Source organism: Anser cygnoides, chromosome 16 (assembly GCF_040182565.1).
Source record: "Anser cygnoides isolate HZ-2024a breed goose chromosome 16, Taihu_goose_T2T_genome, whole genome shotgun sequence".
In the NCBI taxonomy this organism is placed as follows: Eukaryota; Metazoa; Chordata; class Aves; order Anseriformes; family Anatidae; genus Anser; species Anser cygnoides.
Window position 1 is genome coordinate 9,690,063 of NC_089888.1, and position 15,475 is coordinate 9,705,537.

At 38.4% G+C, this 15,475-nt stretch overlaps 1 protein-coding gene across 6 annotated transcripts in view; it reads left to right on the forward strand.

Annotated features, from left to right (window-relative positions):
• Window positions 1-15,475, forward strand: part of SULF2 (sulfatase 2) — a 159,253-nt gene that overhangs the window by 68,893 nt on the left and 74,885 nt on the right. Inside the window, exon 1 of one of the 6 annotated variants that reach the window (XM_013189654.3) lies at window positions 4,094-4,114. The exons of the other annotated variants lie outside the window; for them this stretch is intronic. The gene's annotated coding sequence lies outside the window, so the exon portion shown is untranslated. Of the gene's footprint in view, window positions 1-4,093; window positions 4,115-15,475 lie in introns of those variants that run through there. 6 annotated transcript variants of the gene reach the window in all.

A 15,475-nucleotide genomic window follows, 5' to 3' on the forward strand; every position in this document is an offset into this window, starting at 1 on the left:
ATGCTCACATTCTTCCAGTGTTCTTTAATTGGCTGCATCACTGCTCTGGGTTTCAGGGGCACCATCTTGTCTCTTGTGTGCACCCTTTGCAGCTTCTCTATAAAAAATCCTCTGAGATCTCTTCACTCCTTGTGTTTCCCACGTTCTGTTAGCTCTTTGGGGAAGTTTCTACTCTGATCTATTATCCTTTTGTACTCTTCCCAGCCCCAAGGACCTGTATGGAATCCACTTACCGTGTACAGGTCTCTTCTGGAGGATTCATGTCTTCTCTGTGGAACTTGAGAGGTGCTGTACATTTGATTTTGTCTAGTGGTTCTGATATTTAATTCTCTTTTGCGGTGAGGTGAGGAAGCTGATACAATATGGCCTGCAGTCATTTTGGATCCCCAGATCCCTCTCCCAGTGACACTTCCCAGCAGTCTGGCAGCAACCTCTTTTCATTTATTACACATACTATTAATTTGCCGTGGGGTCTGGTATTGATCTTTCAGTCCCATTAAAGGCAGCTATTTTAATTTTAACCCTTTTTCTTGGAAGAACAGAACTTGTATCCCGAGGTGTTTCCCAATTACTGTCAAGTAGTTAATCCACCCCTTTTCCTTTAATAATCTCGTCTGAGCTACAGTGCAAGAAATGAAAAGAAGCTTTCTTGAAGAGCTTGCAAAAGCGCTGAAATGGTATCCTACCAGTGAAGAGAAGGAAGACAGCGCAAACAAAGGCTGTGACTGCTCTGCCTCCTAATCCTGCAGAGTGGGGTGTTACCTGTGTTCCTGGGCAGTTCATTTACATTTTATATGATCAGTCAAGCTGTGTCATTAAACTCTTAGGGCTGTTGGAATGGAAACTGCACTGCATTAGGTTTTACATGCAGTCTGGTGGTTCTTGTTGGCTTGCATTCTGTGCCTGATTCTTTCTTCTCTTTCTCATCTTCTTTTATCTGATGTGGATGGCGAGTGACTTAAGGCATGGACTTTCAGTTGGACAGATGTGCAATTCTTCAAGTTCCTGAGAGCTGCATATCTGCTGTGTGAGGCTTAGCCTGGCTGTGGGGATTCTCATAGAAGAAAGGTTTCCCTAAAGCACAGATGAGTCTTGTGACTGTGGGCCTTGCAAAGACAGACCAGCGCTGCTAAGCAGATTATATCAAAATTGGACAACAGACTCTTTATCCTCCTATCTTGAGAAGAATTTTCATGGCTTTTCTTCCCACACCATTTCCTTCAGTGGTCTGGGTTAGGCTCTGCCACTGATCTTGCTGTTCACAAATGCTTGGGCTACTTGTAAAACTCAGTGTTGGGATGTATGACAGCAGGCTGACTTGCACTCCTCAGCCCCTCACTTTCTAAGTCTGGCTTCAAGTCTGACCAGGCAAAAGGAACACGTCTGTCTTCCCTCTCAATGGGCTCGCTGTGTATTTAAAGCGTAGAGAGCTCCAGGCAGTCTGTGACCAAATGAAAGGCTTCTGAGCTCTTCTTTCCCTATGTAGCTGAATCATCAGGGGATTAGACGTATCAATAGGAAAACATTTCTCATGGTTTAAAGTGACTGTCACTTATTGAGGCTCTGGTGAATAGCATACTGCTTCCTGCCTGAAAATAGCCAGGGAGGATCCTGCCTGCTGCCACGAGGAGGGAACGCCCCTGCCCAATTCTCCTTAGAAAGGCTCTCAGTTCAGGCAAGGAAGTCCTTAACGTGTAGAAGCTTATCCCTCAAGCATTATAAAAGAGAAGATTCCTATTCAAGCGTCCATTGAGGATCTCGCAGTAACTAAATGAAAATTTACAGTTTAAAAAAAACCTGCTACAAAATACAATTCATGATATTTTCCTTTCCAAGTTTGAGAAGCTGGAAAATTATGTAGTATTTTTTCTTTCTGAAGTCACACACTGACTCTATACAAATTGCCCTTTCCTCGACAGACTCAGAATAACAACCGCTGACTTACAGAGTTAAAACAGAAAGAGAAGAGGATAGAGGACTTCAGTCTTTCAAACTCTCATTCCTATTCTGTGGTGTTTACACTTGTGTTTTTAGCACCACGTTGTGTTTAAGCCTCTGATCCTGACTGTGAGGTGCAGGGAGCTGAACAGAGCCTGTGACTCCGCAGAGGGCAGTGTGCTCTCCTCTGCCAGCAGCTATGTGTCGTGGGAGTGTGCATCTGTTACCCAACATGATGCACTGTAAGGGAGACAGACTCTTTTCACCTTTATCCTGAGGCTCCTTCCTCTACTACTTATGTATCTGACTTCAGAAGGACACCAGGAATTTCAGGGAAATACTAGCTAAAAATGCAGGCAGAGCTCAGCCCTTGCTATTGAAGGTAGCTTCGTGTGATGCTTATTTCTACTGAGGCTGTGGAGCAATGTAATGAAACTAACATTTTACAAGAGGTCAGTCAATATCAACAGCTATGGTAAACAATTGCAACAACCGTTGAGTCCTGTTAACTTTATCATGAATAATTGCAGATTTACAATTAAGCATCTTTGAAACCTGGGCAGAGGTTTTCCTTGTGTTTCTTGGGCAAACACACGATTACATCTCAGGTGTTAATAAGTCAACTTTCTTAACCATAGATAAACTATATCAAGTATTGTAATTATCATTACCTATTAAAGTAGAACTTGATTTTCTTTCCTCTGTGTACATAAAGCGTATTATATCATTTGTCTGAAACCAAAAGCTGCTTCACAGCGACTTGTTCTCTCCTCAAGGCAAGTTCTTTCTGTGCGTACCGGGAAATGGTTTCTGTATCTCTTTGGAGCACTTCCTGCTTATTTGGAAGGGCAGTCTTCACGAAATCTCAAACAATGTGGTAACCACGCCAATCATACCCTGTTCATCTTGCTCGCTTCCAAATAACTCATAGTCTCAAAACTGCTGCAAGGAAGATACTCGAATCACTCAGCAGTTGGCATACAGGACATCCTAGAAATTGCTTATGAAATACAAAACAAGTTTTCTTCAAGGTCTCTCACTGGCATTACTGGAAAAAAATGTGTGATGATCTGGAAAGTAAGTTAAAATTTCTGTGCTGGGAAGTTGCTACTGTATCAGTTCTGGATCAGCATCATTGTAAACAGTTCAAACATCTTCAATCATTTGTTTTGTGTGAAATGTATTGCTATACACATGAAAGGCTGCTAGCAGAGAGAACATTGTTGATCTGCACAAGTGGAATACAACTTCTGTAACTTCTGATTGATGAAGGAAGCTAATACATATTAATGTATTTCTTTGTAGAGCAGAATGAGCATTTGATCAATTTGCGCTGTTCTGGTCTCCTAAAAGGTAATGTATTTAACGATAGTTTCATTTTACCAGAAGAGTTTCTATGTGTATTCCTCACAAGTCAGCTTCATTTCAGTTGATTTTATTTTTTACTGATCTGTGCACACCATCAAAACCAAGAGAAAAGTTCTAGATCCAAGCTAGCTGCCTTTTGCTATTGAATGTCAAGTGCATCTTCACCAGTTTTCTCTAGCACAAGTTGTTTCAGGAGTTTCTAGTGTTTAGTTGACATCTTTCTGTGCTGACCTCAGCTGTGTTAACATGTTGGAACAGACGTTGCTTCAGAAATCCTTAATGATGACAGCACCTTTTCACAAATGCAGCATCCATTAATCACACGCTGGACGTTATTTCAACACCAAAGGCTAAAAGATAGTCACTATACATCTTCATTGGTGCTTATCTGTCAATGTCAGTTCACCACTATCAATGGATTTTACTCGATATGCAACCATAGGAACCTGTATCAGGAGGGGCAGCGTGTTCATAGGAGTGTTAGTTATTCTGATGGTTATTCTTGAAGTTAGCTTGTCAAGTCCTTTATTCATTTTTTAAAAGGCTATAGGGGTTCTTATTCTTTGAGCATTATTTAGTGAATACTCAATTCACATTAAGAGTTTTTAATCTTTTGAGGCTTTAAATAATTAAGAAAAATCATTTTAACATGCACCTATTGACTTTCCAGCTCCTACCAAATGACTTGAAATAAATAAATCATGAAAACAGTCTGATGCTTCACAGACAAAAGTGTGCATTGATGAGGGAGGAAAGAAGGAGTGGATTCAGTTTGGGCAGCAGCAGCGAATGGTGTTGGATGTGACAGGTATGTGCAAAAATGCAAGCCTGGCATATCAGAGACTCCACTCTAACAAATTAATTTCAAAGGGCATTTGAAATGGGTTTCTTGGTTTGCAGGTGAATTGCACCTTACAGCTGTTAGAATTTTTGTAGTAGTTTTTATTTTCTAGATGGTGAATTTATGCATCTGAATAGCCAAAAGAGGATATATTTTAATCAAAGCTTCAAAATGCCAAGTACCACAGAAATGCAGGGGGAAAAAATTGCAGGATGTGCTCTCATTTCATTTGATAATAAACAATAAATGTGAGGCTGGAGGACAAACAATATAGGTTGAATTATGTGCTGTCTATGCGGCTTTCTACATAAAAAAAGCCCCCTAACAAGGCTTCTGATATTTTTTTCTTTCTTTTAAGATAACAAGTCTCCTTATTACAGTTGTACTGAGAAAATAAGCAAATGCAGACAATGTATAAAGTGAATTTGCTCTGTAAGTCAGAGCAGTCTATCACGCAGGGCTTCGTAGTTGCCTCATAAGGCCGGTATATATACTGTGTTATACCTGCTCACAGTAAGATGATTTATAGGAGTATAAACAAATTAGTATATTCTCTGTAAAATAACTGGCATGCTTTACCATACAGATCCCCCAAGTGCCTGATAAATATGCAATATCAGGCTTATTTCTTTAAAGAAACATTGGCACTTACTCTGAGCTTCTGTGAAATAAAAATCTTGCCTTTATAAACTGCTTAAGAAAATGAGACAGTGTAATTTTTTCAATACCTGTTTCTTAAGTGCATAAGCCTGGTTGTTTTGTGATTTGTCCCCCTTGTTCTTTTTTTGTTTTATAAATGAATAATTTTGCTAAAGGGTCCATTTTGACAGTGCTGGAACTTTCCACACAACTTCTACAGAATATCTTGCATATAAACTTTGGCTCATTTATTGAGCTTGCCAGGGCATATTTTCCTTTGAAAGCTCAAAACAGTCTTGCAGATGCTGTATTTTTCCCTCTGACATTGCAGCGTGGGATGACATTGCTTCCTGGAAAGGTTCATGGGACAAGCTATGATTCACTTTTTTATTTTTATTTTTTTGCAAGAGGATTTTTAATGGCCTGTTTTTGCATCAGTTAGGATGCATGCACTCATACATACTTGCATTAAGCTGCTTCTGAAGTAGACTGTGTTTGCAACCTGCAGGTATGTTAGCTCCCACCTACCTAAGGAAACAACCTTGGGATCCAAAAATCCAATGTTTTATGTTGTGATCTAAACGAACAGCAGTAATAGCTAAAGCAGGGAAAACTACTTCAGATCTATAGCAAATATGCTTCCTAGTGTTACTGCAGCAAGCTTGGTATGCATGGTGTCTCACCCGGATGAGAATAATCAATGAAGGGATGCAGCAGCACACTGCTTACCAAATCTAACCCGGCTGGTTTTCCTACCATTTAAAATAATAGTGCAATCGTGTCTGGTTGGTCACACTCTTCAGTTAGCTTAGTCTTAGGGGTTTGCATGGCTAAACCTTGCTGCACTTAGTGCAGAAATGGGAAATGCATAAACAGATAGAGAGCTTCAAAGTTGTCATTGTTAAAAATGTCAGTAACCAGTGCTTGGTCTTTCTAAAGTCATGCTAAGGAGAATGATGCACATATGCTACTGCCCTGAATGTTAGGGTGGCTTTCTTTTTTACAGCTGACAGACGTTTAGGCAAGCAGATTCCTGTCTGCAATCAAACTTAGTGTGCTAAATTCTGCAGAGCTCAAATGAAAATGGTAATTATTGCATTACTGCTTGAAATATATTGTATATTAAAAATATACTGCTTTCTACTAGTAGTCCTTGGTGTTTGGAAATTAAGTGGTTGGGCTTTTTTTTTTTTCAAGCCATAGTGCAGTCAGTATTAAAGGCTTGAAATTTGTTTAGTTTTTAAGTATTATGCAAATAAGGAGGAAATCCTATATTCTAGGAATTAGGTGATTTTAAAAATGGGTTATATTCATGCACAATTGTAAAGAAAGTTACTTCTGTTGAGGGTAAAGGTACTTGGGATGGCATCAAATTTTTCATATTAGATGATAAAAGACAAACTACTGAGAAACTAAGCTAACATTTCCTAGATTACTGCAACTTGAATTAGGGTCTGACTGGAAGAATGTGATTACACAATGTGAGCTCTGTAGAAAAGCAAAAGGAGTCAGGAATTCTTGAACCTTATTCTCTGGTGCTGTGCATGTGTGTGATCAGTTATATTGCTACAGGTGTGGAATGAGAATATGCATTACATGTGATGTTTTGTACCCTGTTGAGTACTTAACTACTCAAAGTAGCTGTCTAGTACTGCCGCCTTCTCAGGAGTCAGGCTCTGATTTTGAACCTTTTTACACTGATTTGCACTGACAAAAAGAGTAAGAGTGCTCAGTCACAAGAACACCAGGGTTGATAAGTAGTTGACCTGGCTAACTAGCAGATGGACAGAACTCTGTAATTTCTGAGAACAAATTTGAAGTTGTCAAACTTGAAAGCCTCAGGTTAGCCTCTGCTGCATGTCAGCTTATATATTTAAACTGCTTTGTTGGGGACCAGAGCTTTCGAACCTTGAGACTCGAAAGTTTTGCCTTACTATTTTTTCCTGCTTGCCACTGAGGCTGTTGATAAAGACACTGATTCTTATTTATGAACTTCTAGATTATAAACAGTGCTTCTTTAAAAACTTTGTAGACAGAAGAGCTTGGTAAGTCTTTCCTTAGATGTTGGTATGTAATACTGTTACATCAGCAGCATCATGTTAGGTAGGCGGAGAAGATTTTGTTTTCTGTCATGTATGAATTGCCTGAAAAAATACTGGCAGAAACACAGGGAGATGTAAACCAAGATGATATTTAGTATTCCATTCATTTTCTCTTACATGCATTTTATGCAGCCTAAAGATATCGAGTGTATTTTGTCTGTTCTGCCAACCTTTCACAGAAAACTTTTAGTCATACATAATGATTTTTCCTTCAGTTAACTAAATTCAGGAAGATGGCTAACTGTAAAGAGGAAACTCAGGATACCATTTCCTCTGCCTACTTACCTGGAGTTAGTTATCTCTTCTTTCTAGGAATATTCACTTATCTAGGTGTAGTTAACTCCTCTTTTGAGGAATATTTCTTTTTTTTTGGGCTCTGTTTTTTGTGTTGCAGTTGCCTGCCTTCAGTGTCGGAACTTGCTGTTTTCCCACTGCTTGTAGACCAAATGAAGGAATGGCTCCAGTGCCAGATAGTCAGATTGCATCCCAAAGAGTTCCCGAATTACGGGGAAAGTAGGTGTGCCGAGGAGGAAGTGTGGCTATCAACCCTGAAAGTGACTCGGTTATTGTTATGTTTTGCAGATTTGCTGCTTGCTTTCTGTTTCTTTTGACCATAGTCTAAATTAATTCAAGGGATACTGGGAGAACCAGGTGCCTTTTGTGGTCATATGCATATACAATAATTTAAAATGATAATGAATAAGTACTTCCTGCTTGAAGATGCTCACAAAGGCACCCACTGTAACTTCATCAGTTCCCTGGAATTAGTTACTTAATAATCTACTTGACCTTTGTTATTAGTCATGTTAAGGCTGTTCCCATGTGCATTACTAAGTCACAAGAGGTAAAAAAAAGCATTAATAAAGCTGTAGATATGAAAGATGCTGCAGAGTGCTTACAAGCTTTTGAGGATGCATCACTGTTGATTTACAGAGTTATTAAAATTTAATAGCTGCTAAATGCATGGGAGTGTTGCCCAAACTTTAGAAAAACATTCAGTCGTTGAGATCAAGATAGCAGGAGGCTGACTGCTGCCTGTCAGGTAGCTTCTGATGCACTTTTAATGTTAAATCGCAGTGTTGTCTGAGTAATAGTATGTGTAAAAGTATGTGAAAACTTCAAACTACACACATTTTAATTGTACTTGTTTACAGTGCTGTAGTTAATTTGTAGTTCATTTGTAGCTCATTATAGTTCAGTCTTTTTAACTTACTAGTAGCTGCTGCAAAGCTATTCAAGTCAGTATTTGTTTTTGTAGCTGTAGGTCAGCAAGAGAACTTGTAGTGCTCTGTTATAGCAAAGAGTGTGCTATAGCTTCATTGTAGCTACCAACATCAATCTCGTGTAGCTGGTATGCCCCTAGAAGTAGCCATTATTAGCGTAATACTTAACCTTTATGCTAATGTGTTAGGATGGGGACAAAGTATTTCAATGCTTAAAGTCCAGAAGGATTCATCATCATATAAACACTTACGTGTAACAAACTATAGGACCACTTTTAAATGCAATACACTGAGTTGTAAAAATTCTGGAGGCTGGTTATTCTAATCTGGTGTAATAGTGCTGCTAAACATAAACTGCAATTTCACGTACACTGCCTCAGACCACTGTAGTTGGACAGTTTATTTGATATAGTCTATTTCAGTAGAAGTGGTGTGTGGATCAGATAAACAGATCATTTATGCTCACTGAGCTGGTGTGGAAAGGGGACAATCAGGGATTGATGTGTATCAAGTAAAATCAAAAGCAGCTGGATATTATAAGATTTACAGATGCAAATACAGTTAACAGTATCCATATCCGTGCTATACTGTTTGCCACAGTATTTAATTGTTTCTTTTCATTAAACTGGTCAAGCTGCTGAGGAATTTAGGCTTCTAACTTACCTGGGTTCATCTCTGTAGCCACTGGGGCAAGCGTAATGCTTTTTTTCCCTGAATTCATTTTTTTAGATTTAGCGGTGAGAGGCTAAGGAAGTCAGCACGTGGCAAACTGAAGGAAGAGAAGTATCTGCCATAGCCTTGAGAAGGCTTGCTGTGGGATTGCCGTTGTGAAAAGATGTGGGGAGCCCACGCTTTGTAACACAGCCTGCTAAATCAAGTGTGTTTCAGTCTCATCTTCTGCCATGCGCTTGGGTCTGATAGGCAAATGCTAACACTCCCACTCTAACTGTATTAAAGCAAGGAGAATAACATTTTCATGCATAAGATTGCATTTGCGATCATTAAGATTAGACCTGTGCAGTACCGGATCATCTGGAAGTAAAAACTAGATTTATTTTTTTAGTTTATTTGGTTGTGGGTGTTTTTGTTTTTTGCCAAATTGAGCCAACCATGTGATTTATTTTGTTAAACTATGGGAGGAGAAGTGATACCTGATCTGGCACAAAGTCTCTGTGGATAAAATTACCTCTACAACATTTTTGAACATGTCTGAACTGGCAGAATGGCTTAAAGTCAGCCCTTTTTTTATTGTGTGTGTGTGTGTGTTTGATCCACTCAGGCTATCCTAAAATAGAATGAATATATATGTATGTATGTATGTATATGCATGTATTTAGTGATAATGCTGCCAGCAGCAAAGAGTTTCCTATCACTTAGCTTGAGAGTTGTACTTCCTGACTTGCCAGGCACATGCTCACAACTGGAAGTATATGTGGAAAATCAGAATTCGCAGACACTTTTAAGGAGGAAAAGGGCAAAAAAAAGCACTGCTTGAAGAAAAAGGTTCTATTCTGAGGGAGAAGTGTTTTCAAAAGTCAAAACAAGCCCTTGAGGTTTCTCTGATATTCAAATTTGATCACAAGGCAAAAACTGATGAGCAGTGATTTCTAACTTCAGCTCCTGTTAGCAGTGGAGCTTCTCAAGGATGTGAGGAGCGTGCATACGACACATTAGTGTCAGAACATCCTCGAGGCAGTTTGTTGGTAGGTGCAAACTTGATATAGCTATGCAAATTTTGTGAGTTATCACCATTGCATGTTATCAACTCTGCAACAGACAAATCTGCATTATTTTTGTTTTAATAAACATTTTAGTCTCAAGATCTCTTTGAGTAGAGACGTCAATTAAGGACTGCCGAAAGGGACTCGGTTGGAACATGATATTTTCTTCTGGATATTGAACACTCAACTGCAAGTTTTTTTCATCTTTTTGTTCTTGGGCTTGGTGCTTCTGATCAGAGGGGGATCAAAGTAAACAGACTGCCTATTGATTGTTGTAGTAAGGTCCTCAATCATGACTTCCCATCATAAATACATTGGTATTTTCCTACTTGACTTTTTTCTTTTCCTCACAAACTGGACAGGGCTTGAATAAATTCTAACAACCTGAAGTTACATGATTGTATCAGATACCAGTTATTTGCTTATTTTTTTTAAACTTCTTATTCTAATGATTTACTTTGTTTTTTTGAGGAACTGAGCGCTTGTCATCAATGTAAATGGATCCGCCTGAGTCTTGAGAGAACCCAGAATGCCAGATCGGGAAAACATAAACTGCCTCACTAAGGCTGTGTTAAGAAAATTTGCCATTTTCATTTTAATATCAGTTGGTATGCGAGTCCGTATGTTGCAAGGGAAGTTTATTATTGCCTTCAACCCTGGACCCCACCATTTCCCCCATCACTCCCTCTCCCTCCACCTCTTCCCAGCCCCCTGGAAACACACATGCCTTGTGCCTACTGCAGGGAGTGCAGGAGCGTTCCTCTGGTCCCACTTGGGTGCATGTGCACACACGTGCATATACACCTGGTTTGCCCCGCAAGCTTCTCTAGAACATAGGGCATTTCTCATATGCTGTTCCTCAGTAACCTTATTTGAGTGTGCATTGCCTATGGCCCTGTGTTACTGCTCTGGTAATCTAAACGGGTAATAATTCGCACAGCACAGTTGGGACCTCGGCTGGCAACACTAGTGGGGAAGTTCTGCCGTGTGTGGGAGTATCAAGGGGAACGGTTAACACAGGGTGGGCTGATAGCTTGTGATGCATGTATAGAAGCTATCGTAAGCAAAGCAGGTCATTATATATTGTGTAGCTTAGAGATTTAATCTTAGTAGAGGGGAGATTAAATCTTTTTTCTACTTGAAGATCTATTAGCACTTTGCAGGTGTGGGTGTTGTATAGTGAATTTGTCTACTGACAATAGGTTGGCTCTTGTTTGTGGAGGCCCAGAGGTCCATGGGCTTCAAGTTGGAAACTTGTAGCCTAGCAAACAGAACAGTGGTTTGCAGCCCAGGATATCTACACTTAGGTGGATCACTGACCTCTTGGGGGTGGATCACTGGCCTCTTGAGTTGACCATGAGTAAGTCATTTTATCTTTCTATGGCTCAATTTCTCAGTCAATTTAATATTACCTACTTAATTTGTAAATCCGTTTGAGATTTATTTATGAATGCCAATAGGTAAAAAGGAAAAAATGTACTAGAAAATATAAGATATGCTAGACCAGTTAAACTAAAAATCTAACAGAATTATCACTTCAATATTTTCATATATAAACAGCCAAATCTTGTCAAGTTCAGTTAAATGCAGTGACCTCAGATGTGAACTGTGCTGCCGTATGATAATGTAGTGTTCTGATGCAGACGTCATCTTCCTGTTGTACAGTGTCAGCCAAACAGGAGGCTGGATTTGGATTGCAAAAGATCAGACACAGTGGGAAATGGCTGGTCATTATGCATTATTTGAGCACCTTCTGCTCAAATCTGACAGGCTGCAACAGTAACTCTGGAATAGCTTTCCTGTTGTTTCTGTCTGCAGAAGTTCAGTTGGAAGTGTCTGGATTCATCCAGGCCATTCTGCATGGACTTGATCCAAACAATCCATATGCACAGTATATGTATGGAAACATGCTGAATTTACACTAAGCTGCAAAGGATGAGGTTCCTCCCAAAAATCTGATTCCAAGCTAAAATTTTTGATCAAAAACTTGCCCCTCGTAGTGAGGGGAGGGGGAAACCTGCTCTAAAACAACATTAGCAGTTCGAATCCCAAATGGGAACTTTTGAGGTGTATGGAATTGGCTGATCTTTAGGAAAAGTTGCAAGCTGCACATTCTGGCCCTTGTCTGTCTGGAGTTCAGATCCAAGGGTTTATTTTAGGCATATGTATTGCACATAGCAGTGGGATAAGAAAAGGGAATTATCAGGTGGGGGAGCAGCAGAAGGAGGAGTTAATTAAGCAGAGGTGGTTCCAACATTAATATTTTTGTCCTTAAAAATCACAGCTGAATATGTGAAATGAACGCATTATCATTCATCTCCATGCTTTTCAGCCTGTTTTTGACAAATCACCAACCGAAGCCTAGGAACACTTTCAAAATGCTACTTTGTCCTTCATGAATATTAATCTTAAATAAAAATATTTCGGTATTTTGAGAGATGATTGATGCACTTCTGGTTTTGATTGTTTTGAATTTTAATAGATTAGATGTCTATATTAAAAAAATACTTCAAGTAAAATTAAAGGTGTTATTTTTTTTTCCAGAAAAAAACTTTATCACAATTGTCAGTGCCTTTTACAATCTTTGTAAAACGCAAACATGTTGAAAGATGCCTACACCAACTGGACAAGATGATGAAATATTACTCCTAACTTCTTATCGTTTCATTTGTCATTAAGAGATATTTAACTTTGCTATAAAAAAAATTGCCATCCATAAAAAAAAAATTTACATGTTTTCCACTGTTAGCATTTGAAGTTTTATCAGCTTCCTTCTGGCAGATGACACACTAGTTTAAATTAAACCTCTACTAATTCATGCAACATTTAAAAACAAATATTCTGAACAGGTGCTACCTGATACAACTCATTTTGCTTTTGACTTGATGAGCCTGAGACTGGGGCATTATTTGCATATATTTCTCCTTTTTCCTGTCTTGGATATTGGAACCATCATGTTTTGCAAGAGTTTTATGCACAAGATAGTTTCTTTAAAAAAAAAAAAAAATTGCTCTAGGCATTTTAGAGGTTTTTAATCATAAACTGGGAGGCTTGAATAGATTCTGATTTAGCAAGCGTGTCACAGTGCTTTTGGTGAAATACTTTTCTGTTCACTTGAAAATGCTTTCTTCTTAGTAAAAGAACCAGACTATTTTATTTACTTTGTATTAAACTGATGAGGTCAGAAAAAATTTGGTCTGCAATCTTGTGTGTGTTTAGGAATATGCAAGCCAAAAGTCTGCTGGAGAGTGCGAAGTCTACCTTTGGGTTATGTAATACTGCAGGCACAGCCCTTTGGATAAAACGTTCTACTTTACTTCATGTAAGAGTTTGGTCTTAAAATCTATTCAGCTGGAAATTTTTAAGCCTGAAGTTTGTCTTGACCTTTGCCAGTAAACAAGAGTCAAAAACATTTTAATACTGAGCAATAAGTATTGATTGGCACTTCACTGTCATTCATTTAGCAGATTGCAGTTAGATAGCAGTTAAGTTTTTGGTTTTACTACTGTTATCACTAAAAATCTGTGTGATGATTCAACAGGTACCTCCAGCAGCTTTTTTTGCTGGTACTACAGGGCTTTTCAGAAAACCTTAAGCATCAAATCTTCAAAAATAGATTTTGAGTTTAAAATCTCATTTTAACAAATTGGTTTTTTATGTGCAATACACATACCAGATGTTCAGTGTATGGTGGTAACAACTTTTTCCAACTAACAGCATCCAGTCTTCTCTTTGGGGGAGAGGGGGAGAAGTAGTCTTAGTTCCTGAAGAAATGCATTTAGATATTCTCATGCCAGATGCTACCGTTCGTAGGTAAGGTAGCTAAGGTTTCTCTTATACTTTGGGATGAACAAGATTCTCAGGAATTATTACTGTGATGAAGCATGAGAGTAATGAGGTATAGGAAAAATGTAAAGCTAACTAAACTGTAAATAAGAAGATTGCATTGCCAAACACCAAAAGAGTTCAAGTGGAATTTCAGGACCTAAGGAAAGCCAGATAAACGTTGAGAACTGTTTCTTGTGGGTGCTAAGCACTTTTGAAAAATCAATTCACTCCATTTTAGGTGTGTAAATGACATAAGAATTCTGAACTTTAATTTGTTGTTCACTGGTAATCCAGGGACTTTTTAGTGATAAACATACAGACTTCTACTAAAGTGAGTGATAAAACTATCTCTGAATTCAGGAATACAGGATCAGACATCACAGGGCAGATCTGTTTAATGAAAAAAGAAAAATGTCTAAAGAGACTAATCAGGCTTAATTTGTTCTTTGCCAAATACAATTGTAGGCAGCAATGCTCCTACAGTGACCGTTACATTTTTTTAATGGCAAATAGGATGCAGCTTGTGAGTCTAGAGAAAATGGCATAAGTTATTTTTCTTAATTGAAAGGAGAAATTGTGGTCACAAATAATAATTCAAATATGCTCTACACATGAAGAAAACATAGATATAAATCACCTGAGATGGGTACTTATGTGATAGAAAGAAAATAAAAGGTTTAAGCTAAGATAATTAAGTAGAAGACCAGGATGCTAGTCAAGTTACAGAACTGGAATCTTTTTTCTACTTATATAAGAAGGTAAGAAAAAATAAATGTAATTGCTTAGATTCTGAACATAGAGAGAAGACTTATTTTTAGTACTTAAGACAACTCCTATAATCAGCCTGAAATTTTTGAAAGATGAACAAGAATCAGATCTTTTAATATGAATGTATTAACATTTCTAAACACAAAAGATGGGAAGAGGAGGAAACAGGTTTGCAACGTGTGTTTTGGACATTACTGAGTCAGTGGCTGTTAACAGTATTGTCAGATCTGTGTTGCACGCAAAATCTTAATAATTGCTTGCTGAAAGGAGATTGTAGGGGAGTGATGCTAAAGCTCATGTGTGGATTCAGCTCTATTTTTAACTTTCTAGAAATGGAAGTAGAGCATTCTCCAGCAGTGATGGGACGTGTTTCTGCTTCAGTATTTTCCTTGTTGTCTTGGATGAAGTAGAAAGCATTTGGTTGACTTTAAAGTCCTTTAGACATTTTGTAGGTAATCTCTGCCCTCGGCACCTAGGCAAAAAGAAATAAATAGTTGATTTGTGATTAAAAAGCCACCTTTTCAAAATATAATAATTAATGTTTTGAGAATGCCTCAAATGTATGCGTTAAATCTTTCAAATGGCTGCACATCACCTATACTAAGAGTCCTGAAGCTACCGTAACATCAAAACTGTGTGTCTTCTTGCTGGTGTATCTTCACAGTCCCCAAAGCAAGTAACCTGTGTAACCACTTGGCCTCGCAGAAAGCGAGTCAGGAAACCCTCGGGGGCCTTGCAGATGATCAATAAAGGAGAGTCATGCCAGTGGCTCCTAGGTAAATATTTCTTATTTCTTATGAAGTAACCCCTCTATTTCTGATGGGTCAGTTCTGACCTTCAAGGGATATCTACAAAACACCTTCAAAAGATAAACCTCAATATTAAAGTTCATGACAATTAAAAAAGAAAAATGACAATTTTCAGAGATGCTGGTCTTAGGCATATTATAATTTTTTAAACCTCTCTTGCAATTTCTCCTGTATCTCCTCCTCACTACTACCTCCAGGTTTGTCAGATGGTGAGTTTCTTCTTTGTTTTAACAGATCG